Source organism: Hylobates moloch, unplaced genomic scaffold, assembly GCF_009828535.3.
Source record: "Hylobates moloch isolate HMO894 unplaced genomic scaffold, HMol_V3 SCAFFOLD_7, whole genome shotgun sequence".
Taxonomy (NCBI): Eukaryota; Metazoa; Chordata; class Mammalia; order Primates; family Hylobatidae; genus Hylobates; species Hylobates moloch.
The window spans coordinates 48,651,697-48,679,193 of record NW_026652282.1 but is presented as its reverse complement, the minus strand read 5'-3'; the positions used below and the strand labels follow the sequence as shown (position 1 = coordinate 48,679,193).

The window sequence follows — 27,497 nt, the reverse complement described above, 5'->3', positions numbered from 1 at the left end:
TATATATATGTATTTGACTATATATACATATATATTTGACTATATGTTACAGTATTCTCTAGGGGTCTTACCTTACAGTGTATCAATTGGGTCATGCTCCTGATGATCATCAGTGATGCTAAAAATACAAAAGTGCCACATAACATAATCATTCTAGCAATGGTTTTCAGAAATGCCCTGTTCCCATGCCACCTGGATGTGGAATCCAGATGGTGGCCTGAGAAGAGGCTCTAGCCTTTGGCTCCAGGCATAAGTCTCAGAACATGCCAGAATAGAGATTTACCTTTGAATCAGAATTATACTGCAAAATAAGGAAGAGGAACCTTAGACCTGAGAAGTTACGGGCAATTCCTGAATCAGATTGACTGAGAAAACCCCAAGCAAACACTAAAGAGGCATAGGAAAAGAGAGCTGTAAAAGTACACAGTAACTCAAGGGGGAATTCCAAATGTGAACTGAGTTCACAGGTCAGAAGTTGGGATACTGAAGAAGGAACAGTATTGGGGGCAGGCAGTGGGGCCCCACTGCCCACTATGGAAAGCAGTTGGAAGCATAGGCTCCTGCCTGCAGGTGCGAGTACCTTCCACCTTCACATTAGTGCTGGTGTCCTTTGCTTAGATGTTCCATGTTTCTTTCTTTGTTCTCCAGTGTCTACTATGGGATGACTATGAAAAGCACTGTTATGACTCTAGTATGGGGCCCAGAGCACCACTACGCCATTTCAAAATGGTATGAAGGTTAAGATGTGTGTCCTGCTTTTTATGACATGTAAAGGATTAAATCTGTTTTCCTCATACAGCCCTCTGGAAAGTACCCAGCCAGTCACAAGGACAGTCTCCTCATGAGAAAATAAGTACTACTCTGGGAAAATCTGTTTTTGATGACATATATCCAGGGGTCTGTTGCAGCAAAAAAATAACTTCTTGTGTACCCAGAAAAGACTTCTGAACAGGTAAGTTCATGTGAACTCAGTTCCTCTGGTGGGATCTCAACAGAGAGTTTGAGAATTAAAGTGACCCTGAATGGTTCTTCCCGTCTCAGGGAGAGATGGGGAAGGATAATAATATATTTACTCCTAATTCAAAGGCCTAAACTTGAACAGAGGACTCAGGCTGCAAGTATGTTGTGGGGAGATGTTATTAATCATGATATGTTGCCCTAAACTGAAGTATAGCAATTATGTCCTGTGTGCCAGGCACTTTGCAGAGTATTTCACATGCTTTACCTCATTTAATCATCTCCAATAATTCTATAAGGTAGGTACAATCATTATCCCCAGTTGACAAATGAGCTTCCAAGGCCCAGAGAGGTCACACAACTTGCTCAAAAACACAGCTTGTGAATGTGTGATCTGGGATATAAACCCAGGCTGTGGCTCCAGAGCTTGCATTCCAGATGACTTTCCCCACTGCCTCTAAGGAATGGATGTTAAGGGCTAAGAGAGGGTCCCATGAGTCAGGGTTACACTTGCAAGCACCAACATTTATATTCCTTACATCATATAATCCTCAACACAAGAGGTGTGAGTGTATACATATGCTTACTTTTTAGAGAGATCTCAAGATAGAATTGTGGGGGAGCTGAGACTGAGGCTCTGGGTTGTATGGGTATTTTCCCTAACATCAGGTGGCTCTGAAGGGATCTACTGCATCGTTCTAGAAGCCACATTGTGTTAGCCAATCTTCTTTTATCCCTTCTCTTTGACAAGCTCAAATGCTTTTGTACCTATTCTGCTAGATATTTGTTGGGGCAAAGCCAGAACCAGAAGACAACACAATCCCTGTCTTTGAAGCATAGACATTCTATTCAGGGTCAGAAAATCAATGCACAAAATAATTAAGAAACACTTGGGTCAAATTCCAGTAGGTCAGAGAAGATATATGAAGTGCTTAGAATAGTTCAAACCATTAGATGTGTTACTACTTCTGCAGTGGTGTTTGATGCCAACTGTTGCTTATAAGTTATAAATAATTTTCCTTGGCATCATTCTCCTCACATCACTCCGCCACCATCACTCCACCCAACAAATTATTTAAACTTAAATCTCCAGTTTTGGTATCATCAGAACATCTTGTTTTGCTGTTTTTCAAAAATTATTTATATATTTTAATGCACACATAAGAATTGTATATATTTATCAAGTACAACATGATTTTTTTTTGAGATGGAGTATCACTATGTTGTCCAGGCTGGTCTCAAACTCTTGGGCTCAAGCAATTCTCCCACCTCAGCCTCCTGAGTGAGGCAGTGCTCCTTTTGCGGGGCCACTAGCTGCAGAGAGTCTGTCCCTTGCAGACCCCTGGCCCAGCAACAGATGAATCAAATATATTGACACACAGATATTCTGCTTCGCCAGTCCAGCTGAGGGTCCGAGGCCACTCACAGACTCCAAGGAGAGTCCTGTAAACAATGGCAGCCGTGGCCCCCAGCAGCTCGCACTTCAGGCATTTATTTGGAATAGAATTAACAACAGAAGCTTTGAGTAAACACACTTTTGGATAATTAACATGATTAAGAGAGAAGTTTTATGAATGATTAAAGCTCAGGTACTGTGATCTGAAGTAAATACCATTAGGGTGCAATTTCCCTGGTTGACCTTCCCCACTCCCCCCGCCCCCAAGAGGGCCATCTGGCTCAAAGGTTAGTTAATGGAGGTAGGATAAACAGACTTAACTGGGGAAGCCTCTATTGTCCCTAGTATTTACCCGATGACCTAATGCCCTAAGGTAAGAACCAGCCGCCTTCAGCCTGTACAATTATTACAAGCTATGTAAACTTTCGGCCTTCCAAAAAGGTTTGTGACTATTCCCTATAACTTTCCCTAACATTTCTGCCACCATCCTGAGTGAATTCCAACACCTGAGTAGCTAGGATTACAGGGGAACACTACCATGCCTGGTTTACATGATGTTTTGAGATACATCTTCATTGTTGAATGGCTCAATCAAGCTAATTAACATAGGCATTACTTCACATACTTAGCATTTTTTGTGTGTGGAGGGAACACAAAATCTTCTAGCAATTTTCAAGAATACAATACATTGTCATTATTATAGTCAACATGATGTACAATAGATTTCTTTTTTTTTCAAAGTGAAAGCAAGTTTATTAAGAAAGTAAAAGAAAATGAAAATGGCTACTCCATAAACAGAGCAGCCCCAAGGGCCGCTGGTTGCCCATTTTTATGGTTATTTCTTGATGATATGCCAAACAAGGGGTGGATTATTCACGCTTCCCCTTTTTAGGCCATATAGGGTAACTTCCTGACGTTGCCATGGCATTTGTAAACTGTCATGGCACTGGTGGGAGTGTAGCAGTGAGGACAACCAGAGGTCACTCTTGTTGCCATTTTGGTTTTGGTGGGTTTAAGCCAGCTCCTTTACTGCAACCTGTTTTATCAGCAAGATCTTTATGATGTGCATTTTGTGCCAACTTCCTGTCTCACCCTGTGACTTAGAATGCCTTAACCACCTGGGAATGGAGCCCAGTAGATTTCAGCCTCATTTTACCCAGCTCCAATTCAAGATGGGGTAGTTCTGGTTCATATGCCTCTGACATTTCCCCCCTCCCTTTTATAAGAGAACCCTTAATCCTAAGGGTTGTAGAGGGATGAAGATCCATCTTCTGTAACTTCTTCAGGTTCAGCAGGGGCGACAATATTCCTGCCTAACTATTAGGGTCTCTTGTGTTCAGGGTAGAGAGGAGCTCAGTTAGAAAGCATCAGTATATTGAGGGCCATTTATGACTCTTGAGTTTTGACAAGAGGTGATATCTGGAAGATTAATATGTGTTTAGTTTAAGAAAACATTCAGTAAGCTTGTCCTGTATTCCTACACAAAGAGTATAACAGCAATATATTCCACAAGAGTAAAGCAAAATAGGTAAAGTTATTCCAAGTAAACTAAATTAGAAAGTTTTTCATGAACTGAGCAACTATTGGAATTAAGCTGATATGGGTTTGTTAGCTGATTGTAATGTGCCCAGAATTAGAATACCGATCCAGATTTTTACATTACCCATCATCCCTATTGTTTGTTCTGAGCAGCAGTCAGAGATCACTGATTGGTTTACAGGCATAAGCAGGGTTAGCCTAAATTGCAGAAACAAACTTAAAAACAACTGATGAGACTAGAATTTAATAACAAGTGTGCCACAGTTCTTGAAACATAACTAAAAGGCAGTACACATTTTACTTTCCTGATAAAATATTTGATTTAAGCTCTTATTTTCAAACTAACTAAAGCTCTTTCATATATAAACATCACACACATAATACATATAAATACATAGACAGATAGAAGATAAAGGATCATCCCCTAAGCTGGGAATTGAACCCTGAACCCAGGTCGCCATTGTGAAAAGAGAAAGCATGGCCACATCATTACAAGGTCAAGCTCCCAAGGGCATAACTGACCAGAGGGAAACATCCAGTTTACACACACAAACACACACACACACACACAGAGAGAGAGAGAGAGAGAGCACCAGAAATCTGACTGGTAAGAAATTCTTATCCTTTTGGTGGCATGCCAGGCTTCTGAGTTCCCTTTCCCTGAGCAGGCCTAGTGACCCAGCTGGCTACACCAAAGCCCTAGGCACCAAGCCACAACACAAAGGAAAATTATCTTTTTCTCTTCTGGCCAGAGCAAAATACATGTGAAAAAATAAAGACATTACCCACTCTGGTTAGCACCCACAATTAAACTCGCAAGGTTTAAACTTGTCCCTGGTTGGGCCCTGTCATTGTTAATCCAACCTCCGACCAGGAGTTTCAACATGTGGTTTCTGGGCAAGATTGTTGCCCTGAGTAATAGAAAAGAAAGAGAAAGGAGAGAGAGAAAAGCATTGCCTGTGGCAGGGTGGGGAAGGCGAAATGATCAGGGAAGCCAGAGAAAGACCCACCCATTGCAGTGACACTGAAAAGTTCAGGTGGCTGCTGTCAGTTGAGCAGGGATCTTTTCCAGCAATCCTATCAGCTCTCAAGTTTCCCTTTTAGGGAGGAAAAAGCTTCCCATGTCCCACGATCCTGTACATGCCTAATCCTATCACCCATAGCCATCAGCAAAGAGTGCAAGGCAGATTAATCCAAAGAGAATAGCAGTTCACATTCCATAGTGCCGAACCCGTTCTTAGCTGAGAGGGACTTTACCGAGAGGGTCCTCTAGCCCCCTGAATCTTAGAAGGGACTCTAACCCTCCTAAGTCGGGCCTCTAACCCAAGGTCAGTCAAGCGTCCTTGCCTTTTATTAAGAGGGGCCTCTAACCCACTCTGTCTTAGGAGAGACTCTAACTCCCCTAAGTTGGGCCTCTAACCCAATCCCGTTCTTTACTCAAGTACCCCACCACTTACCCAAAGTCATCCAATCAGTGCTGCACTCTATTTCCTTTGTGTTGGTGGGGGTGGTTTCTTCAGTATTGTCCCTTCAGGATTCACCAGAAAGATGTTACAGGACCCCAACACTTACCCAAAGGTAGCCGTTGAGTCAGGGTTTCTGCACTATAGTCCCTTCTGTGGTTGCCAGAAATATGTTACAGGACAGGGGTCCGGATCCAGACCCCAAGAGAGGGTTCTTGGATCTCATGCAAGAAAGAATTTAGGGCAAGTCCACAGTGCAAAGTGAAAGCAAGTTTATTAAGAAAGTAAAAGAATAAAAGAACGGCTACTCCATAGACAGAGCAGCATACAATAGATCTCTTGAATTTATTCCTATCTGAAACTTTGCATTCTTTAACCAGTATCTCCCCACTCACTCCCCAGCCCTGGTAACCCCATTCTACTCTTTGCTTCTAGGTTCAACTTTCTAGATTCACATGTAAGTGAGATCATGCAATATTTTTCTTTCTGTGCCTAGCTTATTTAATTTAACATAATGCCCACCAGGTTAATCCATGTTGTTGCATATAACAAGATTTCTGTCTTTCCTTCTTTTTAAAGTCTGAATACTATTCCACTGTGTACATATGCCACCACAATGTTCTCCAACTAACTGGCTCTTTAGCCTTGCCACTATTTCTTGCTGAGCTTCATTTTCCCCCTGTATACATTAGGGTTCATAGTTTATATTACAGTGTTGATGTGTTCAACACATAGTGATTGGAAATAATAATCATTGTCATTACTCTTGATAGTCATTTAATAGGAGGGAATGATCAGATTGCACTGGAATTGCATTCATGTTTAGAGGGGTAATATTAATATCTGTTATAAATACAACAGAACAGGGAGTGACTGGGAATTTGAAGCACTTATAAACTTGAGGCTTGATGAGGTGGCATAAAGGAAACTACAAAGGAATCCGGCTCCCACTTCCTGCCTCAGGGCTCCTCTCCATGCTGGGTGTGGACCATTTGACTAATAAGGGTGGCACCTGCTCAATCAAGAACGACTGCTAGGGTTCTGGTCTAGGCAACTAGGTGGATGTTGTTGACCACATCCAAGCAATTTCCTTCCTCAGTGTCTCGGCAACTTGTACTGTTCTCTCATCGACTATCTCCTCTCCTCTTAGCTTCAATCAACCAGGAAAGCGGCAATAAGAAAGGCTGTAATTCACTCAGCACCCTCTCTGTGCCAAGCACTTCATTCCAGATATAAACATTAATTGAGGGCCTTTCTTTTCGGTGTATACACAGTAGTGGAATTGCTGTATCATATGACAGTTCTATTTTTTTTTTTAGTTTTTTGAGGCACTTCCATACTGTTTAAAAATCAAAATAAAATATTTTACAAATATTTTCAAGCAGACAGACATATCAAGTATAACAAATAGATTCTACTTTTAAGTACCCTTTTCTGAGCCAGAATTAAATATTGGTCCATTCAGAAAATTTAAAATCCACCTTCTTCATATTCCTTCTAGTAAAATTTAAGTGCTTCTGCTTATAATTTTCAAGTAACAGGAAACTGGCCCAGCATCTAAATCTATCTACTAACCCCACCCTAGTAATTGACCTTTCACTGTGACCTTCCACAGTTGTTCCCAGCAATGTCAGCATCTTTACTTGAAACATGTGATGGAAAGTTCACAGGCTCTAGAGCCATACATTGTCCATTATTACAAAAAAAAAAGCTAGTGTAAACATCTTCGATCATAAGTCTTTTTACATTCAGTCAGTTATTTCTTAGAATCAATTTTAGAAGGGAAAATGTGGCTATTTCTAAAAAGCCTAAAATGGACAGGCCCTGTGCTAATCACTCATACACAATGCAACAAGAAATAGTGGATTTTATTCTTTTTTAATTGAAGTAAAAATATACATATAAAATTTATCATCTTTATCATTTTTACCTGTACAATTCAGTGATGATGAATACATTTATTTTCTATATTCCCTTCATCCCTCTCTCCCTTTAACATTCATGGCCTCTCGCTTTAACATTCATGGCCTCTCATAATCACCATTCTCCTCTCTACCTTCATGCCACCATCCACTTTTTTAGCTTTCACATGCACTTTTTTAGCTTTCACATGAGAACATGCAATATTGTCTTTCTGTGTTTTATTTCACTCAACATAAACAGTTCCAACCATGTTGCTGCAAATGACAGAATTTCATTCTTTTTTATAATGAAATGATATTCCATTGTATATATGTACCACATTTTCTTTATCCATTCATCTGTTGATGAAAACTTGGGTTGATTCCATGGCTTTGCTATTGTGAATAGTGCTGCAATAAACATGGGAGTGCAAATGTCATTTTTATATATTGATTTATGTGAATAATGTCATTGGTATTTTGATAGGAATTGCACTGAATTTGTCAATTACTTTGAGTAATGTGGTCATTTTAACAATATTAATTCTTTCAATTCATGAGCACGGAATATATTTCCATGTTTAAGTCTCAATTACATTTATGTATGTTCTGATCTTGATTGTTTATTTTCTTCTACTAATTTGTGGTTTGGTTTGTTCTTTCTTTTCCAGTTCCTGGAGATGCATCATTAGGTTGTTTATTTGAAGTCTTTCTACTTTTTTGACAGGAGCATTTATTGGTATAAACTTCCCTCTTAGTGCTTTTGCCATATCCCATAGATTTTGGTATTTGCTTCCAGAAATTGTAAACAATTATTAGGGGCATGTTTGTATAAGGTGTAAGGAAGGGATCCAGTTTCAGCTTTCTACACATGGCTAGCCAGTTTTCCCAGCACCATTTATTAAATAGGGAATCCTTTCCCCATTTCTTGTTTTTGTCAGGTTTGTCAAAGATCAGATGGTTGTAGATGTGTGGTATTATTTCTGAGGGCTCTGTTCTGTTCCATTGGTCTATATCTCTGTTTTGGTACCAGTACCATGCTGTTTCGGTTACTGTAGCCTTGTAATATAGTTTGAATTCTGGTAGCGTGATGCCTCCAGCTTTGTTCTTTTTGCTTAGGATTCTCTTGGCAATGTGGGCTCTTTTTTGGTTCCATATGAACTTTAAAGTAGTTTTTTCCAATTGACAAATGGGATCTAATTAAACTAAAGAGCTTCTGCCCAGCAAAAGAAACTACCATCAGAGTGAACAGGCAACCTACAGAATGGGAGAAAATTTTTGCAACCTACCCGTCTGACAAAGGGCTAATATCTAGAATCTACAAAGAACTTAAACAAATCTACAAGAAAAAATCAAACAACCCCATCAAAAATTGGGCAAAAGATATGAACAGACACTTCTCAAAAGAAGACATTTATGCAGCCAACAGACACACGAAAAAATGCTCATCATCACTGGCCATCAGAGAAATGCAAATCAAAACCACAATGAGATACCATCTCACACCAGTTAGAATGGTGATCATTAAAAAGTCAGGAAACAAGTGCTGGAAAGGATGTGGAGAAATAGGAAAATTTTTACACTGTTGGTGGGACTGAAAACTAGTTCAACCATTGTGGAAGACAGTGTGGCGATTCCTCAAGGATTTAGAACTAGAAATACCATTCAACCCAGCCATCCCATTACTGGGTATATACCCAAAGGATTATAAATCATGCTGCTATAAAGACACATGCACACGTATGTTTATTGCGGCACTATTCACAATAGCAAAGACTTGGAACCAACCCAAATGCCCATCAATGATAGACTGGATTAAGAAAATGTGGCACATATACACCATGGAATACTATGCAGCCATAAAAAAGGATGAGTTCATGCCCTTTATAGGGACATGGATGAAGCTGGAAACCATCATTCTCAGCAAACCATCGCAAGGACAGAAAACCAAACACCGCAATGTTCTCACTCACAGGTGGGAATTGAACAATGAGAACACCTGGACACAGGAAGGGGAACATCACACACTGGGGCCTGTCGTGGGGTGGGGGGAGTGGGGAGGGATAGCATTAGGAGATATACCTAATGTAAATGACGAGTTAATGGGTGCAGCACACCAACATGGCACAAGGATACACATTTAACAAACCTGCACGTTGTGCACATGTACCCTAGAACTTAAAGTATGTAAAAAAAAAAACACAAAGTTAAAAAAAAACAATTAGGAGCATGTTGTTTAATTTCCATGTGTTTGTGTATTTTCCAAGGTTCCTCTTGTTATTGATTGCTAGTTTTATTCCATTATGGTCAGAAAAGATCCTTGATATAATTTCTATTTTTTCATTTAGACTTGTTTTGTGGCCTAAGATATGATGTTTTCTGGAGAATATTTCGTGTGCTGATGAAAAGAATGTGTCTTCTTCAGTAATTGGATGAAATGTTCTATAAATGTCAGTTAGGCCTATTAAATCTAGTGTGTAGTTTAACTCTGATTTTGTTGTTATTGTTGATTTTCCATCTGGATCATTTATCCGTTACTGATGGTGGAGTGTTAAAGTCCCCTACTAATATTGTATTACAGTATATCTCTCCCTTTAGATTAATGTGTGCTTTATAGACTTGGGAGCTCCCGTGTTGGGTGCATAGAAACTTATAATTGTTATATCCTCTTGCTGAGTTGACCCATTTATCATTATATAGTGATCTTTTTTGTCTGTTTTTAAAATCTTACATTTGTAGTCTATTTTATCTGATAAAAGTATAGCTTATCCTGACCTTTTTTGGCTTCCAGTTGCATGGAATATCTTTTTCCACCCCTTCACTTTCAGGCTATGTGTGTTTTTATAGGTGAACTAAGTCTCCTGAAGGCAGCATATAGTTGGTGTTACTTCTTTATCCATTCAGCCACTCTGTGCCTTTTAATTGGAGAATTAAAACAATTTACATTCAGTGTTATTGCTCAGTAAGGACTTACTACTGGCATTTTGTTGCCTGTTTTCTGGTTGTTTTGAGACTCCTTTCTTCCTTTCTTCCCTTATTACTGGCTACCTTTGTGGTTAAATGATTTCTCTGGTAGTGTGTTTTAATTTTGTTGCTTTTAATTTTTAGTGAATCTATTATAGATTTTTGTGCCATTGTTGTCATGAGGCTTACACAAAATTGTATAGATATAACAAGTTATTTTAACGATACAACTTACATCACAAAAATAATAGAAACCAGTGAAGGCAAAAACACACAAAATTTCTACACTTCAACTTCACCTCCTCCCCATTTTGCTGAGGTTGGGGAAAGTGAATTCAGCTTGCTTCTATACCACCATGTTAAGACCAGAAGTTGGCCGGGCGCAGTGGCTCACGCTTGTAATCCCAGCACTTTGGGAGGCTGAGGCAGGCGGATCACGAGGTCAGGGGATCGAGACCACGGTGAAACCCCATCTCTACTAAAAATACAAAAAATTAGCCGGGCGTGGTGGCGGGCGCCTGTAGTCCCAGCTACTCGGAGAGGCTGAGGCAGGAGAATGGCGTGAACCCGGGAGGCGGAGCTTGCAGTGAGCCGAGATCACACCACTGCACTCCAGCCTGGGTGACAGAGCGAGACTCCGTCTCAAAAAAAAAAAAAAAGACCAGAAGTTATTATTCTTTAGTTACAGGGAGAAAACAGGTTCAGAGAGTTAGAGAGTCTTGCCAAGAGCCACTTCTTCCTCTAATGCAGTGTTCTCAGCTTTTCTTCCATTCATCACCCACTTCATTGGGATCCTGAACACGAACCACCCACTCCCAATGCATGTGTCCATGTCTAGCAATTCTAAATATATAACCCATATATCATCTGGATCAGTTGAGCTCATGCCCAATTCTGTCCCCAGAGATACTGCAGCTTCATGCTGGATGGAGATTGTTCCAGGCTGTCATATGGTCTGTGCCTTTTTTGCTACTCTTACCACAGCATTTGTTGCTTTCCATGACCTAATCCTGACTACATTTTCATTCCCAGCCCCCTTTACTCTTGGATTCACAATTATTATTGACATTGGTTTTGGTGTAATATAGAACACATATGAATTCCAATCCTGGCCCTGACACTTAAGTCATTCTGCCATTAAGCCTCAGTTTCTTCATCTGCAGAATAACAATAATCTTACCTACTTTGTAAGTTGCAGGGCGGATTAGTAAGTTAATGGATCTAAAACTCCTAACTCTCAGTACCTGGCCCACAGGCTACATTAAATAAGTGGTTTTTATTATCTGTCACATATCTCTGTATCACTGGCACAGGGGAGGTCATGAGACAGGCACTCAGTAAGTGTGTGTAGGACTGAATTAGAGGGAAATCTTGCAAAAGACTGGAAGAGTAAAACGTAGGAAATCACCCACCAAATGGAATCTGTGGCCAATGACTTTCTCTTTCAGTTCATTTTCCTTTTTTCAAGTCTTTTGCTTGTCTTAAGAAAGGATGTGGGCTGGTGAAGGAAACTCTAGGTAATGAGTAATTTGAGCACATATTTGTTCCAAGGAATATTGAATATTTAACCCTCTAGAGTAACTGTAGCTGAGGGAGAGAGGAGTCATAAGGAGCTGAATTAGCTGGGGCTTGCTTTTATTGCTTTCATTCTTCCAGTCCAAATAAATGGCAGTGTAAATGTATCACTGTCCCTAATATCTTACCTCCTAGGATCAGGAATACATTTATTTGTGAGGCCTAAGAATCTCAAGGTGCCCATTGAGATAGGACTGCCTCATATTACATGAAACTAATGGAGGGAGTCTGAGGTGTTTTTTTTTTTTTTTTTTTTTTTTTTTTTTCGGAGTCTTGCTCTGTCACCAGGCTGGAGTACAGTGATGCGATCTCAGCTCACTGCAACCTCCGCCTCCTGGGTTCAAGCAATTCCCCTACCGCAGCCTCCTGAGTAGCTGGGATTACAGGTGCATGACACTACGCTCAGATAATTTTTTGTATTTTAGTAGAGACAGGGTTTCACCATGTTGGCCAGGATGGTCTCGATCTCCTGACCTTGTGATCTGCCCACCTTGGCCGCCCAAAGTGCTGGGGTTACAGGCGTGAGCCACCATGCCTGGCCTGAGATTTTTTTTTAAGCCAAAGAGTAGGCTTTTTGAGGAGCAGTGCTGCAAAAGATTTCAGTATTTGTACCTTTAGAAATTGTGATATGTACTCTCCACTTGAAGGCGTGTGATCCTGAGGTTTCTTGTGGCATGTGTAATCCAGTGGGGATAAAATAGGGTTAAAGCCAATATTTCCCATTTTTGGACTACATTATTTGCTTATGTTAGTGCTTACCAAAAGAAATTACTAAATAAATTTATTAGATTTCAGTTGCTGAAATTATCAGGGACTCTTCCTGAAATGTGTGTAGGTGTGTTTATAGGCATTCCAGGAATAATATGCAACATAACATGTGTTAAACACAATCTTTGTGTTTCTAATATATGTTTTTTTCTTTGAGCAGCTGGAAGAAGATCAGCAGTGGGAAAGTTCAAGGTTACCCCAGAAGAAAAAAAAGTTAGTAGAATGCATGAGACAGAGATATATCAAGCCCATGGCACCTTATCAGGTTGACAGAAAAGCAAAAGCCTCCTTCTCATGTGATACAGATCAGAAGAGATTCAAATGTGAATGCCACTGCTGTCAGGGGTATATGGGAAACACTTCTGGGATCTCAACCAGGAAGAAAGTAACCTCCCATTCTTCCTGGGATAACCTAACACAAGAACTCAATAACTTGATGCTCAATCCTGGAACTATCCAGCCTACTCTCCTACAAGAAAGGGCACAGGAAAGAAAGAAGAAGAGCCCAGAACAGAAGCATCATTTCAGAGGCTCCTATAAACATAAGCAGAATAACTCTTGAGATTATCATCCTCAGGTAAAGGAAGATCAAAATAAATGGGGTCATGAACGTCAACATTACCAACTGCTTGAGTGGAATCCTTTTGAAAACATGGTCAGGAGGAGTAACAGCATCCAGTCTTATGACAAAGAATCACATCAGCTGGCAATTCAATCCAATTGTGGCATCAGCATCTGTCCTCCAGCATTTTAGCATCACCCTGGCATATGCTGGAAGCAGTTGCTGTTTGGCAATGGCAACCGGGTAGCAATGATTCTATACTCTTGGTAATATTGTTTTCATGGTGCAAGCTGTCATTTTCCCTCCTTAGGTTTCAGTCTTTCCTCCCTTAGCATGTTGACAATAAGGTATAAAGCATCTAGGCATTGTTTCTGACTTCCTGTTTTTTAAATGGTTTAATTTCACTTTATTGATTGGATCCAAGAAGTACTAGGTCTGTTGAAATATACTTATGTGTGTGTTCACTTTTTAATTTGAAATTATAGATGCACAATAAGTTGCAAAACTAATACACCCTTCACCTTGTTTCCCCCAAGACAATTTATAGCTTACATAACTACAGTATAGTATCAAAATCAGGAAATTGACATTGGAACGTGTATGTAGTTCTGTGTCATTTTATCATGTGGAGATATGTGTAATCACCAATCCAATCAAATTACAAAACTGTTTCATCACCATAAAGATCTTTCTCATGCTATCCCTTTGTAGTCACACTCACCACCATCCCAGCACCATCTCTAAGCTCACGTAACAACTCAACTGTTCTCCATCTCTCTAATCATTTCATTTTAAGACTGTTGCTTAAAAAAGAATCATGCAGTATGTGTCCTTTTGGGGTTGGCCTTTTCCATTCAGCATAATGCCCTCAAGGTCCATACAGTTTGTTGTGTGTATCAAAAGTTGCTGATTAGCATTCCATGGTATGGATATGCCATGGTTTCTTTATCCATTCACCTCTTGGTGGACATGTTGGCGCTAAGATTTGGGCTATTACAAACAAAGCTTCTATGAAGAAGTCTTTTTGTGGACATTTGCTCTCATTTATAATAGCCAATTCAGCTGCTCTAATAGATATCTACTGGTATCTCATTGGAACTCTTTGTAGACCTCTCCAATACCTGTACCATCAAAACCCACTCTTTTTCAACTCTACTCATTTTTTTGTTAATGAATAGGAATTGCTTCGTGGCTTGAAACAGTTTAGGTAGGAATATTCTGTTACTTTCATTCAGAATCATCCCTACTAACACAATGAGCAAGGTAGATTTTTTAAGGATGCATTTTATTATACTCCAAAATAACCTCCATGAATCCTAATCCCTTGTATGCTATTTTAAAACTCTGCAATCATTTGCAAATTACACCAGTTCTGTGTCTCAGCGTTCTGATCTGAGAAAAAGGAATTGTAATATTACCAAACACAGAGGACTTCAGCTATATGAACTAAATGCAATTATGTCAATAAAGTGTAAGAAATGCTCCCTAGTATGTTAAATTAGTTATATATCTCTTAATCCTCTTACTAAAGATATCATGGAGGCGTGGTGGCTCACGCCTGTAATCCCAGCACTTTGGAAGGCTGAGGCGGGCGGATCACGAGGTCAGGAGATCGAGACCATCCTGGCTAACACGGTGAAACCCCGTCTCTAGTAAAAATACAAAAAAAAAAAAAAAAAATAGCCAGGCGTGGTGGCTCACGCCTGTAATCCCAGCACTGTGGAAGGCCGAGGCGGGCGGACCACGAGGTCAGGAGATCGAGACCATCCTGCTAACATGGTGAAACCCCGTCTCTAGTAAAAATACAAAAAAAAAAAAAATAGCCAGGCGTGGTGGTGGGTGCCTGTAGTCCCAGCTACTCGGGAGGCTGAGGCAGGAGAATGGCGTAAACCCGGGAGGTGGAGCTTGCAGTGAGCCGAGATCACGCCACTGCACTCCAGCCTGGGTGACAGAGCAAGACTCCATCTCAAAAAAAAAAAAAGATATCATGAAGGTACAGATGGTATTTTTGGAAGGTCTGACATGATGATCAAATGAAACAAAATAGAAAAAAGTTCTTAGAATAGTACAAACTATTAGATGTACCATTACACCTACTGTGATATTTAAGATATCCCATAGTATGGTTTTCACAATAGTTTATCATTGCATTTATCAAATGATACTTTTTGAACCAAAATATATATTAAATGAAAAATACTTTTAGGCATCAGAAGCATCAACTCTAAAGATGTCATTTACTGTTTGAGACTTGGGAAATGGTACCATAAATTTCACACTATATTGAGAACTGTGCCAGCTACTATGTGGAATTTCATAGAAAAATTTCTCATGTTCTAGCCATTGAACACCTCATAGCTGACTAGACAGATTTGCAATGTATGTAATTTTTTTTAAAGTCACACATATTGTGCCTACGGAGGTAAATTCCATCTTATCTCCTGACAGGAATGGAAATGATGTTCCTATTTATGCTACTTCCAAAAGATCAATTAGTTCAACAAACATTCATTGACACCTGCCAGCTTTCAAGCAATGTCTTAGATTCTGAAGGTGGTGATATTAAGAAAGACTGTAACCAATCAGTGTGCTAAATTCACAAATTGCACGGTATTTTAGAAAGTAAGTGCTGTAGAAAAGGGGGGAGTCAAGCAAGGCAAGGGAAATTTGGAGTTTGACAAGGAACTGGGTGAGCTGCAGATTAAATTATTACACAGAGTGACCAGGATAGGCTGCATTGAGAAAGTGACATTTTGACGAAGATGTGAAAGGGTAGAGGAGTCAGCCAAGCAGATACATGGGGTCAGAACTTTCTAGACAGATGAAACAGTTTGAAAAAAGTGTCACAGGCAGAGCCTGCCTGACATAGCACAGACGCTACAAAGACACCAGTGCGGCTGGGAGCAGGAATGAGGGCTGAACAGAAGGCAGAAGACGACAGGGTGACAACAACAGGATCCTGTTGGACATGGTAAGCTTCTACTCAGTAAGCTAGTCTGAAAAGAACAACCAAGGGGCATAAATATTGAAGGCAAGTCTGTGTGGGGTAGTCAAGTTCAGGCAAAGGAGGGCCATGGGAAGAACAGTCAGAGAAGAGGACACAGGGATAATCTGCATGGCTTTTATATATGTGTGTGTGTTTATATGTATATATAATATACATATACACACACATAATTTAACCTGCAGCTCACCCAGTTCCTTGTCAAACTCCAATACATATAATACATATATACACACACATAAAAGATATATAGTGTGTGTGTATATATATATATAATCTGCATGTCTTTTTTTTTTTTTTTTTTTTTTTTTTTTTTTTTTTTTTGAGACGGAGTCTCGCTCTGTCGCCCAGGCTGGAGTGCAGTGGCGCAATCTCGGCTCACTGCAAGCTCCGCCTCCCGGGTTCACGCCATTCTCCTGCCTCAGCCTCTCCAAGTAGCTGGGACTACAGGCGCCCGCCACCACGCCCGGCTAATTTTTTGTATTTTTAGTAGAGACGGGGTTTCACCGTGGTCTCGATCTCCTGACCTCGTGATCCACCCGCCTCGGCCTCCCAAAGTGCTGGGATTACAAGCGTGAGCCACCGCGCCCGGCCATGTCTTATAGCTATACATATGTGACATGCAGATTATCCCTTATATATGTACATATATACACATCCCTTATATATGTATATAAACATATATACACACACATATATAAAAGATCTATATACACACACATACACACATACAAACACACATAATGCTGAGTACCTTTCAGAAAAAGGTAAATGATTAATGAGTGATTACCAATTATTTGTCATGAAAAACAAAGTTAAATACCTACACCCTCAACAATTTTTAATTAACCCAATGATTCCATGAGATCCATGCAGCAGGCATGAGCATGCTATTACCACTCCCACACAAGAGATACCAGACCAAATGGAAAGCTCCTGTATCTATTAAGCTGAGGCACTAGCACCAACATGCAGAAATTCATGCTGTGGGTGGAGGAATCTGTTTCCTTCTGCTTCATGCCCTGGGTGTTCTTACTGCCTTATATATTCCACAATGGAAACTGGAGAAGCAGGCAATCCAGAGAACCCAATGGTTGCAGAAAAAAGAAAGCCCCAAGAAAAGCCTGCTGTTTAGCCAAAGAACCAATCAATGCATGAGACATGTAATTGAGTAGCCCCAATTCTACATGCACCTTGAGATTCTCGGTCCTTACACACAAAACTATTCATGGTCCCTGACGGGAAAAAGTTACAGAAAACAAGCCCATTAGGCTTCCATCATGTTTATATTTGTCTATTAGTATACACTCTCTCTTCTATGAAGGAACATGGGGTCCAGTAAAGCAGATGTGCTATCTGGTGTGGCCACTGCTTTATCCCCTATTCCTAGAGCAGGCCATGGTGCAGCACAGGCCCTCACTGCCTGCTTATTTCATTAAATGAATGAATGAATAGGTAAATATGAAAGAGGATGGAGAGACAAGGCTAGAGGATGAAGCCAGTTATGAAGTCTTTGAGTGGCAAAGGAGCTGGCTGTTCCTTTTTCCAAGAAGAGTTGCAGGTCTTATGCTCATTATTTCACCTGAGTCTCCCAACAGATCTTCAAGCTAAGTACTCTAATCCTCCTTTGACATTTCAAGGGACTAAAGATGTCGTCATGTACCCAAGTTCTTTCCCATGTGCTCTACCCTTTTACATGCTGGGTTAAACCTCCAGGTGGTCTCAAGATAGCTGTAATTTTTCCAGGCCTCATGGATTAAAATGTTTATATCCCTAAGCAAAAGAGGAATTTGTGTGTGTGATATTTCCTAGGAGCAAAAAATTATTTCACAGGAGTCCCCAGGATATATTTTCTTCTTTCACCTAGGCCAACACTGGGTCACATACCCATTTCTGAAGATAGAAAGGATGACCATTAAAGTCTGAGATGAAAAGATTTTTGGAATACAATGGATGTTGCGGGGTCAAGCACAGTATTCCCTACACTAGCATACACACTGTTGTGAGAGGCTTGTGTATGTAGGGGGAAGGCAGGGAGAGTGAGACAAAGAGAACCTGCAGCAGGATAGATTTCAAAGTGCAACATTGTGCACTGAGAAAAACAGACTGAATGTTTTGATGTGCTGCTTATTCCCACTTTATAGGTGAAGAAATTGAAGCTTAGATATTAAGTGATTAGCTCCAGATCACATAGCTCTTCTAAGAAGAAGAGCGAGGTATTCCACCCAGGAGTCCACTTTCCTAATCTCCAAGCTCTACAGGTTCTACAGGCTGTGAGATTGTCGTCTCCCTTAACCATGCTGAGCCTCAGATTCCTCATCTGTATAAAAGAGATAAGGGAAATACTTACTCTACATGGACATTGTGAGATTTAAGTGAGACAATACATGTAAAACACTTGGGAACCCAGTAGATTAAGTAAACAGTAGCTCTTCCCAGCACTGAATCTATTACACAACACCCACCACTTGGATGACACACAGACACTGACCTAAATGAGCAAACAATTACTGAGGGCTGGAGGTAGGATCATCTGGGGGAGGGGACATTGTCAGGGCAGGAAAGAGCACTGATGCTGCAGACCCCACAGCAAAAAGTCACAAAATCTCCTGTGAAAACTTCTACCATTTCCCTAAGGATGCTCTGTGGGCATCAGCCTCCTCCTCCATAACATTTTCTTCGGCAACATCCTTCATTCAGTCTCTGGCCATCAGATCTCACCTCCCCAGCTCCCTGGTCCCAGCCCCAGCCACAATCTCTATTCAGGACTATAACAAAGTATCTCTTCAGTGAATTATGGAATGCAGGCCCATTCTGATGGCAGATTTGAGGTTGAGGGAGTAAGAGTCTATCGAACCTTTGTTATGAATGAAAATCATTTGGAGAATGCACAACCACTAGATGCTTCTGGTCAAAGTGTAGAACAACAGTCACAAACCCTAGTGAATTCATGCAGAGGGATTTGCTATGGTCATTCATTACTAATATATTATTTTTAATTATTAATAACAGGTATAGTAGTTACACTTTGTTGAGTATCAAGTACTATCACATTAGCAATAAATGAACTCTAGGCATTCTGTGAGGTAGGTTAATTGTCATCTACTTAGAGAACACTTCTCTGACATACCTCTAAAATATTTTCAGCAGGTGGTAGTCATTTATAATTATCATAAAATATTTCTAGTATATTTTCTATGAAGCTATATAATTGCACTTCCTGGGTAGTGTCATGTAACTAGTTGTGGCCTACATAAACAGAAGTAATTCATATCTTATCTGACATCGAGTATTTAATTTCTAGGGCAAGACACTCCAGAGCATTCTCTTTTCTTCTTGCACAGTGACCAGTAATATTCAAGATGGTGGCTGTTCTGTTAATCATGGTACCTAAATAACTACAAATACCACATTACCACTCTTGTCTCATGATGTATATGTACTGTGGTTAAGAAAAATCCTATCTATTTACCACTGAGCTTTGCGGGTTTGTTTCTGTAGCATAAGCAAGTCTGTCCTGAATGATACACTGTCCCCTCGATAGTTATTTTCTGTCCTTTTACTCAATTATTTCCTGTGTTGGCAGAATTCTAAAGATGGCCTTTCAAGATTCATGTCTCCTGGTTTATTCAATCAAATGCCTATCTAGATGTTGCTATAAAGGGATTTTACAGATGTAATTGAAGTCCCCAGTGAGTTGACCTTGAAACGTGTATTTTTTCGGGGTGGGCCTGACCTCTTTAGGTGAGTCCTTTAAAAGCTGAGTTTTCTCTGGCTGGTGGCAGTGGGGGAAATTAGAGAGATGTGAAGCATAAAAACTTGAGGAACCATTGCAGGCTTGAATATGGAAGAGGCCACCTAATAAGGAACGTGGATAGCTTCTAGAAGCTAAAATCAGCACCCAGATGACGGCCAAGGAACTGAGGACTTAGTCCTACAATCACAATGAACTGAGTTTTAAACGTACAATCATAACGAACTGAGTTTTTCCAATAACAGGAATGAACTTGGAAGAAGACTGCAAGCTCCACATAAGAACACATTAAGTGGACATCTTGATTTCAATGACGGTGGACCAGACTTCTAACCTACACAACTGTCAGTTAATAAATGGGTGTTGTTTGAAGCCATTAAATGTGTAGTAATTTGTAATGAAACAATATATTTCCCTTGTAGCATTTGTCACAATCACCCATTTTCCTATTCATTCATTTTTTTAATGTTCTGACTTTCCCCACTAAAATAAAAGGAGTAGTTTTTCTTGTCTTGCCGCCTATCTAAGCCTTGAAATTATTTTGTTGGTCATTTCCTTTTGTTCTCCTGGCTCAAGAATTAACCATAATAAATGAGAGTAAGAAACAAAAAGAAGCTATTAGCCAAGTAACAATTTATCTTGGCTTTTATGTACTCTCAGAACTAACAAGAATTACGTAAATTATTGCCTCAACCTAAATTTATTTTTGGGGCCAAAATATAAGAATTTTCCCTTATCATCCAGAAGGCGTCCCCTTCTCACATCTCTATACAAAAGTCATAAACCATACTGAAGGGGTGGCCTGCCCCTCCACACCTGTGGGTGCTTCTCGTTAGGTGGGACGAAAGACTTGAGAAAAGGAATAAGACACAGAGACAAAGTGTAGAGAAAGAAAAGCGGGGCCCAGGGGACCGGTGCTGTGCTTACAGAGGACCCACACCGGCCCCGGCCTCTGAGTTCCCTTAGTATTTATTGATAATTATCTTTACCATCAAAAAGATAAGGGAGTGGCTGGACAACAGGATCATTGTAGGGAGGAAATCAGCAGTAAGACATATGAACAAAAAATCCTTGTAACATCAATAAGTTTAAAAGAAAATGCTGTGCCTTGAGATGCATATGCGAACATCTCCATAAACCTTTTAGCAGTATTGCTCCAGTAAGCCCCACCTTATTCCTAAAGGCGGTTTTCTCCTTACTCAGTAAACAAAGCACACAAAGGGTTTTACGTGGAGATGTTCCATCGCCCAGGGACGGGCAGGAGACAAATGTTTTTCTTTTTCTCTAGATTTAAGAGAATGGTCATGACCTTTAACCATAAGCAGCCTTTAGGCACTTGTTTAACAAAGCACATTCTGCACCGCCCAAAATCCTTTTAACCTTAAGTCACCACAGCACATGTCTCTTGCAAGGACAAGGTTGGGGGTAGGGTCACAGATTAACAGCATCTCAAATACAGAACTAAATGGAGTCTCTTATGTCTACTTCCTTCTATATAGACACAGTAACAGGCTGATCTCTCTTTCTTTTTCCCACACCATACCCCTTCCCCATCTTGGAAAGGAGTAGGGGAGTGGGGTGAAATCTTAAGAAACAGATTTTTCAGGTAAAATTCAACATCCCTTCATGTTAACAACTCTCGATAATCTAGGTATTGAAGGAACATACCTCAAAATAATAATAGTGATACATGACAAACCCACAGCCAATATCATACTGAATGGGCAACAGCTGGAAGCATTCTCCTTCAAAACTGGCACAAGGATGCCCTCTCTTACCACTCCTATTCAACACAGTATTGGAAGTTCTGGTTAGGGCAATCAGTAAGAGGAAGAAATAAAGGGTATTCAAATAGGAAGAAAAGAAGTCAAATTATCTTTGTTTGCAGATGACATGATCCTATATCTAGAAAACCCCATCATCTCAGCCCAAAAGCTTCTTTAGCTGATAAGCAACTTCAGCAAAGTCTCAGGATACAAAATCAATGCACAAAAATTGCTAGCATTCCTAAACACCAACAACAGGCAAGCAGAGAGCAAAATCATGAATGAACTCTCATTCACAATTGCTACAAAGAGTATAAAGTACCTAGGAATGCAGCTAACGAGGGAAGTGAATAACCTCTGCAAGGAGAACTACAAACCACTGCTCAAGGGAATCAGAGATGACACAAACAAATGGAAAAATATTCTGTGTGTGTGGATAGGAAGAATCAACATTGTGAAAACGGCCATACTGCCCAAAATAATTCATATACTCAATGCTATTCCCATTAAACTACCACTGACATTCTTCACAGAATTAGAAAAAAAGCTGTTTTAAAATTCATATGGAACCAAAAAAAAAAAAAAAAGAGCCCATATAGCCAAGACAATCCTAAGCAAAAAGAACAAAGCTGGAGACGTCACATTACCAGACTTCAAACTTACTACAAGGCTAGAGTGACCAAAACAGCATGGTACTGGTACAAAAAGAGACACATAGACCAATGAAACAGAATAGGTAACTCAGAAATAAGACTACACACCTACAACCATCTGATCTTCAACAAACCTGACAAAAACAAGCAATGGGGAAAGGACTCTCTATTGAATAAATGATGCTGGGAGAACTGGCTACTCATGCGGAAAATTAAAACTGGACTCCTTCCTTACACCTTATACAAAAATTAACTCAAAGTGGATTAAAGACTTAAATGTAAAACCCAAAACTCTAAACACCCTAGAAGAAAATACATTCAGGACACAGGCACGGGAAAGTATTTCATGATGAAAATGCCAAAAGAAATTGCAACAAAAGCAAAAATTTACAAATGGGATCTAATTACACTAAAGAGCTTCTGCACAGCAAAAGAAACTATCAACAGAGCAAACAGAAAACCTACAGATTAGGAGAAAATTTTTGCAATCTACCCACCTGACAAAGGTCTAATATCCATAGACTACAGGAACTTTAACAAATTTACAAGAAAAAAACAAAACCCCATTAAAAAGTGGGCAGAGGACATGAACAGACACTTCTCTCAAAAGACAGTATTCATGTAACCAACAAATATATGAAAAAAGCTCAACATCACTGATCATTAGAGAAATGCAAATCAAAACCACAACCAGGGTGGAGCCAAGATGGCCGAATAGGAACAGCTCCGGTCTCCAGCTCCCAGCCCCAGCGACACAGAAGACGGGTGATTTCTGCATTTCTGCTTGAGGTACCGGTTTCATCTCACTAGGGAGTGCCTAAGAGTGGGTGCAGGACAGTCGGTGAAGCGCACTGTGCATGAGCCGAAGCAGGGCGAGGCATTGCCTCACTCGGGAAGCGAAAGGGGTCAGGGAGTTCCCTTTCCTAGTCAAAGAAAGGGGAAACAGACGGCACCTGGAATATCGGGTCAGTCCCATCCTAATACTGCGCTTTTCCAACGGGCCTGGAAAACGGCACACTAGGAGATTGTGTCCCGCACCTAGCTCGGAGGGTCCTATGCCCACGGAGTCTCGCTGACTGCTAGCACAGCAGTCTGAGATCAAGCTGCAAGGCGGCAGCGAGGCTGGGGAAGGGGTGCCCGCCATTGCCCAGGCTTGCTTAGGTAAACAAAGCAGCCAGGAAGCTCGAACTGGGTGGAGCCCACCACAGCTCAAGGAGGCCTGCCTGCCTCTGTAGGCTCCACCTCTGGGGGCAGGGCACAGACAAACAAAAACTCAGCAAGAACCTCCACAGACTTAAATGTCCCTGTCTGACTGACAGCCTTGAAGAGAGTAGTGGTTCTCCCAGCACGCAACTGGAGATCTGAGAACAGACAGACTGCCTCCTAAAGTGGGTCCCTCACCCCTGAGCAGCCTAACTGGGAGGCACCCCCCCAGTAGGGACAGACTGACACCTCATTAAACCGGGTACTCCTCTGAGACAAAACTTTCAGAGGAAATATCAGACAGCTGAATTTGTGGTCTCATGAAAATCCGCTGTTCTGCAGCCACCGCTGCTGACACCCAGCCAAACAGGGTCTGGAGTGGACCTCTAGTAAACTCCAACAGACCTGCAGCTGAGGGTCCTGTCTGGTAGAAGGAAAACTAACAAACAGAAAGGACATCCACACCAAAAACCCATCTGTACATCACCATCATCAAAGACAAAAGTAGATAAAACCACAAAGATGGGGAAAAAACAGAGCAAAAAAACTGGAAACTCTAAAAAACAGAGCACCTCTCCTCCTCCAAAGGAACGCAGTTCCTCACCAGCAACGGAACAAAGCTGGACGGAGGATGACTTTGATGAGTTGAGAGAAGAAGGCTTCAGACGATCAAACTACTCTGAGCTACGAGAGGAAATTCAAAACAATAGCAAAGAAGTTAAAAACTTTGAAAAAAAATTAGAAGAATGGATAACTAGAATAACCAATGGAGAGAAGGGCTTAAAGGAGCTGATGGAGCTGAAAGCCAAGTTTCGAGAACTACGTGAAGATTGCAGAAGCCTCAGTAGCAGATGCGATCAACTGGAAGAAAGGGTATCGCTGATGGAAGATGAAATGAATGAAATGAAGAGAGAAGGGAAGTTTAGAGAAAAAAGAATAAAAAGAAATGAACAAAGTCTCCAAGAAATTTGGGACTATGTGAAAAGACCAAACTTACGTCTGATTGGTGTACCTGAAAATGATGGGGAGAATGGAACCAAGTTGGAAAACACTCTGCAAGATATTATCCAGGAGAACTTCCCCAATCTAGCAAGGAAGGCCAGCATTCAGATTCAGGAAATACAGAGAACGCCACAAAGATACTCCTCGAGAAGGGCAACTCCAAGACACATAATTGTCAGATTCACCAAAGTTGAAATGAAGGAAAAAATGTTAAGGGCAGCCAGAGAGAAAGGTCGGGTTACCCACAAAGGGAAGCCCATCAGACTAACAGCAGATCTCTCAGCAGAAACTCTACAAGCCAGAAGAGAGTGGGGGCCGATATTCAACATTCTTAAAGAAAAGAATTTTCAACCCAGAATTTCCTATCCCGCCAAAGTAAGCTTCATAAGTGAAGAAGAAATAAAATACTTTACAGACAAGCAAACGCTGAGTGATTTTGTCACCACCAGGCCTGCCCTAAAAGAGCTCCTGAAGGAAGCACTAAACATGGAAAGGAACAACCGGTACCAGCCACTGCAAAAACATGCCAAATTGTAAAGACCATCGAGGCTAGGAAGAAACTGCATCAACTAACGAGCAAAATAACCAACTAACATCATAATGACAGGATCAGATTCACACATAACAATATTAACGTTAAATGTAAATGGGCTAAAGGCTCCAATCAAAAGACACAGACTGGCAAACTGGATAAGGAGTCAGGACCCATCAGTGTGCTGTATTCAGGAAACCCATCTCACGTGCAGAGACACACATAGACTCAAAATAAAGGGATGGAGGAAGATCCATCAAGCAACTGGAAAACAAAAAAAGGCAGGGGTTGCAATGCTAGCCTCTGATAAAATAGACTTTAACCAACAAAGATCAAAAGAGACAAAGAAGGCCATTACATAATGGTAAAGGGATCAATTCAACAAGAAGAGCTAACTATACTAAATATATATGCACCCAACACAGGAGCACCCAGATTCATAAAGCAAGTCCTCAGTGACCTACAAAGGGACTTAAACTCCCACACAATAATAATGGGAGATTTTAACACCCCACTGTCAGCATTAGACAGATCAACAAGACAGAAAGTTAACAAGGATATCCAGGAATTGAACTCAGCTCTACACCAAGTGGACCTAATAGACATCTACAGAACTCTCCACCCCAAGTCAACAGAATATACATTTTTTTCAGCACCACACCACACCTATCCCAAAATTGACCACATAGTTGGAAGTAAAGCTCTCCTCAGCAAATGTAAAAGAACAGAAATTATAACAAACTGTCTCTCAGACCACAGTGCAATCAAACTAGAACTCAGGATTAAGAAACTCACTCAAAACCACTCAACTACATGGAAACTGAACAACCTGCTCCTGAATGACTATTGGGCACGTAATGAAATGAAGGCAGAAATAAAGATGTTCTTTGAAACCAACGAGAACAAAGACACAACATACCAGAATCTCTGGGACACATTCAAAGCAGTGTGTAGAGGGAAATTTATAGCACTAAATGCCCACAAGAGAAAGCAGGAAAGATCCAAAATTGACACCCTAACATCACAATTAAAAGAACTAGAAAAGCAAGAGCAAACACATTCAAAAGCTAGCAGAAGGCTAGAAATAACTAAAATCAGAGCAGAACTGAAGGAAATAGAGACACAAAAAACCCTTCAAAAAATTAATGAATCCAGGAGCTGGTTTTTTGAAAAGATAAACAAAATTGATGGACCGCTAGCAAGACTAATAAAGAAGAAAAGAGAGAAGAATCAAATAGATGCAATAAAAAACGAAAAAGGGGATATCACCACCGATCCCACAGAAATACAAACTACCATCAGAGAATACTACAAACACCTCTATGCAAATAAACTAGAAAATCTAGAAGAAATGGATAAATTCCTCGACACATACACTCTCCAAAGACTAAACCAGGAAGAAGTTGAATCTCTGAATAGACCAATAACAGGTTCTGAAATTGTGGCAATAATCAATAGCTTACCAACCAAAAAGAGTCCAGGACCTGATGGATTCACAGCCGAATTCTACCAGAGGTACAAGGAGGAACTGGTACCATTCCTTCTGAAACTATTCCAATCCATAGAAAAAGAGGGAATCCTCCCTAACACATTTTATGAAGCCAGCATCATCCTGATACCAAAACCTGGCAGAGACATAACCAAAAAAGAGAATTTCAGACCAATATCCTTGATGAACATTGATGCAAAAATCCTCAATAAAATACTGGCAAACAGAATCCAGCAGCACATCAAAAAGCTTATCCACCATGATCAAGTGGGCTTCATCCCTGGGATGCAAGGCTGGTTCAACATACGCAAATCAATAAATGTAATCCAGCATATAAACAGAACCAAAGACAAAAACCACTTGATTATCTCAATAGATGCAGAAAAGGCCTTTGACAAAATTCAACAACCCTTCATGCTAAAAACTCTCAATAAATTAGGTATTGATGGGACGTATCTCAAAATAATAAGAGCTATCTATGACAAACCCACAGCCAATATCATACTGAATGGGCAAAAACTGGAAGCATTCCCTCTGAAAACTGGCACAAGACAGGGATGCCCTCTCTCACCGCTCCTATTCAATATAGTGCTGGAAGTTCTGGCCAGAGCAATCAGGCAGGAGAAGGAAATAAAGGGTATTCAATTAGGAAAAGAGGAAGTCAAATTGTCCCTGTTTGCAGATGACATGATTGTATATCTAGAAAACCCCATTGTCTCAGCCTAAAATCTCCTTAAGCTGATTAGCAACTTCAGCAAAGTCTCAGGATACAAAATTAATGTACAAAAATCACAAGCATTCTTGTACACCAATAACAGACAAACAGAGAGCCAAATCATGAGTGAATTCCCATTCACAATTGCTTCAAAGAGAATAAAATACCTAGGAATCCAACTTACAAGGGATGTGAAGGACCTCTTCAAGAACTACAAACCACTGCTCAATGAAATAAAAGAGGATACAAACAAA

The 27,497-nt window shown here is 40.5% G+C and overlaps 1 protein-coding gene across 2 annotated transcripts in view; it reads left to right on the top strand.

The window, feature by feature from the left end:
- FAM104B (family with sequence similarity 104 member B) overlaps positions 1-820 on the top strand; it is a 45,798-nt gene extending 44,978 nt beyond the window's left edge. Inside the window, exon 6 of one of the 2 annotated variants that reach the window (XR_009214356.1) lies at positions 800-820. The gene's annotated coding sequence lies outside the window, so the exon portion shown is untranslated. The remainder of the gene's footprint in view (positions 1-799) is intronic. The other variant, XR_009214357.1, reaches the window with a different exon arrangement.
- Positions 821-27,497: the final 26,677 nt, after the last annotated feature.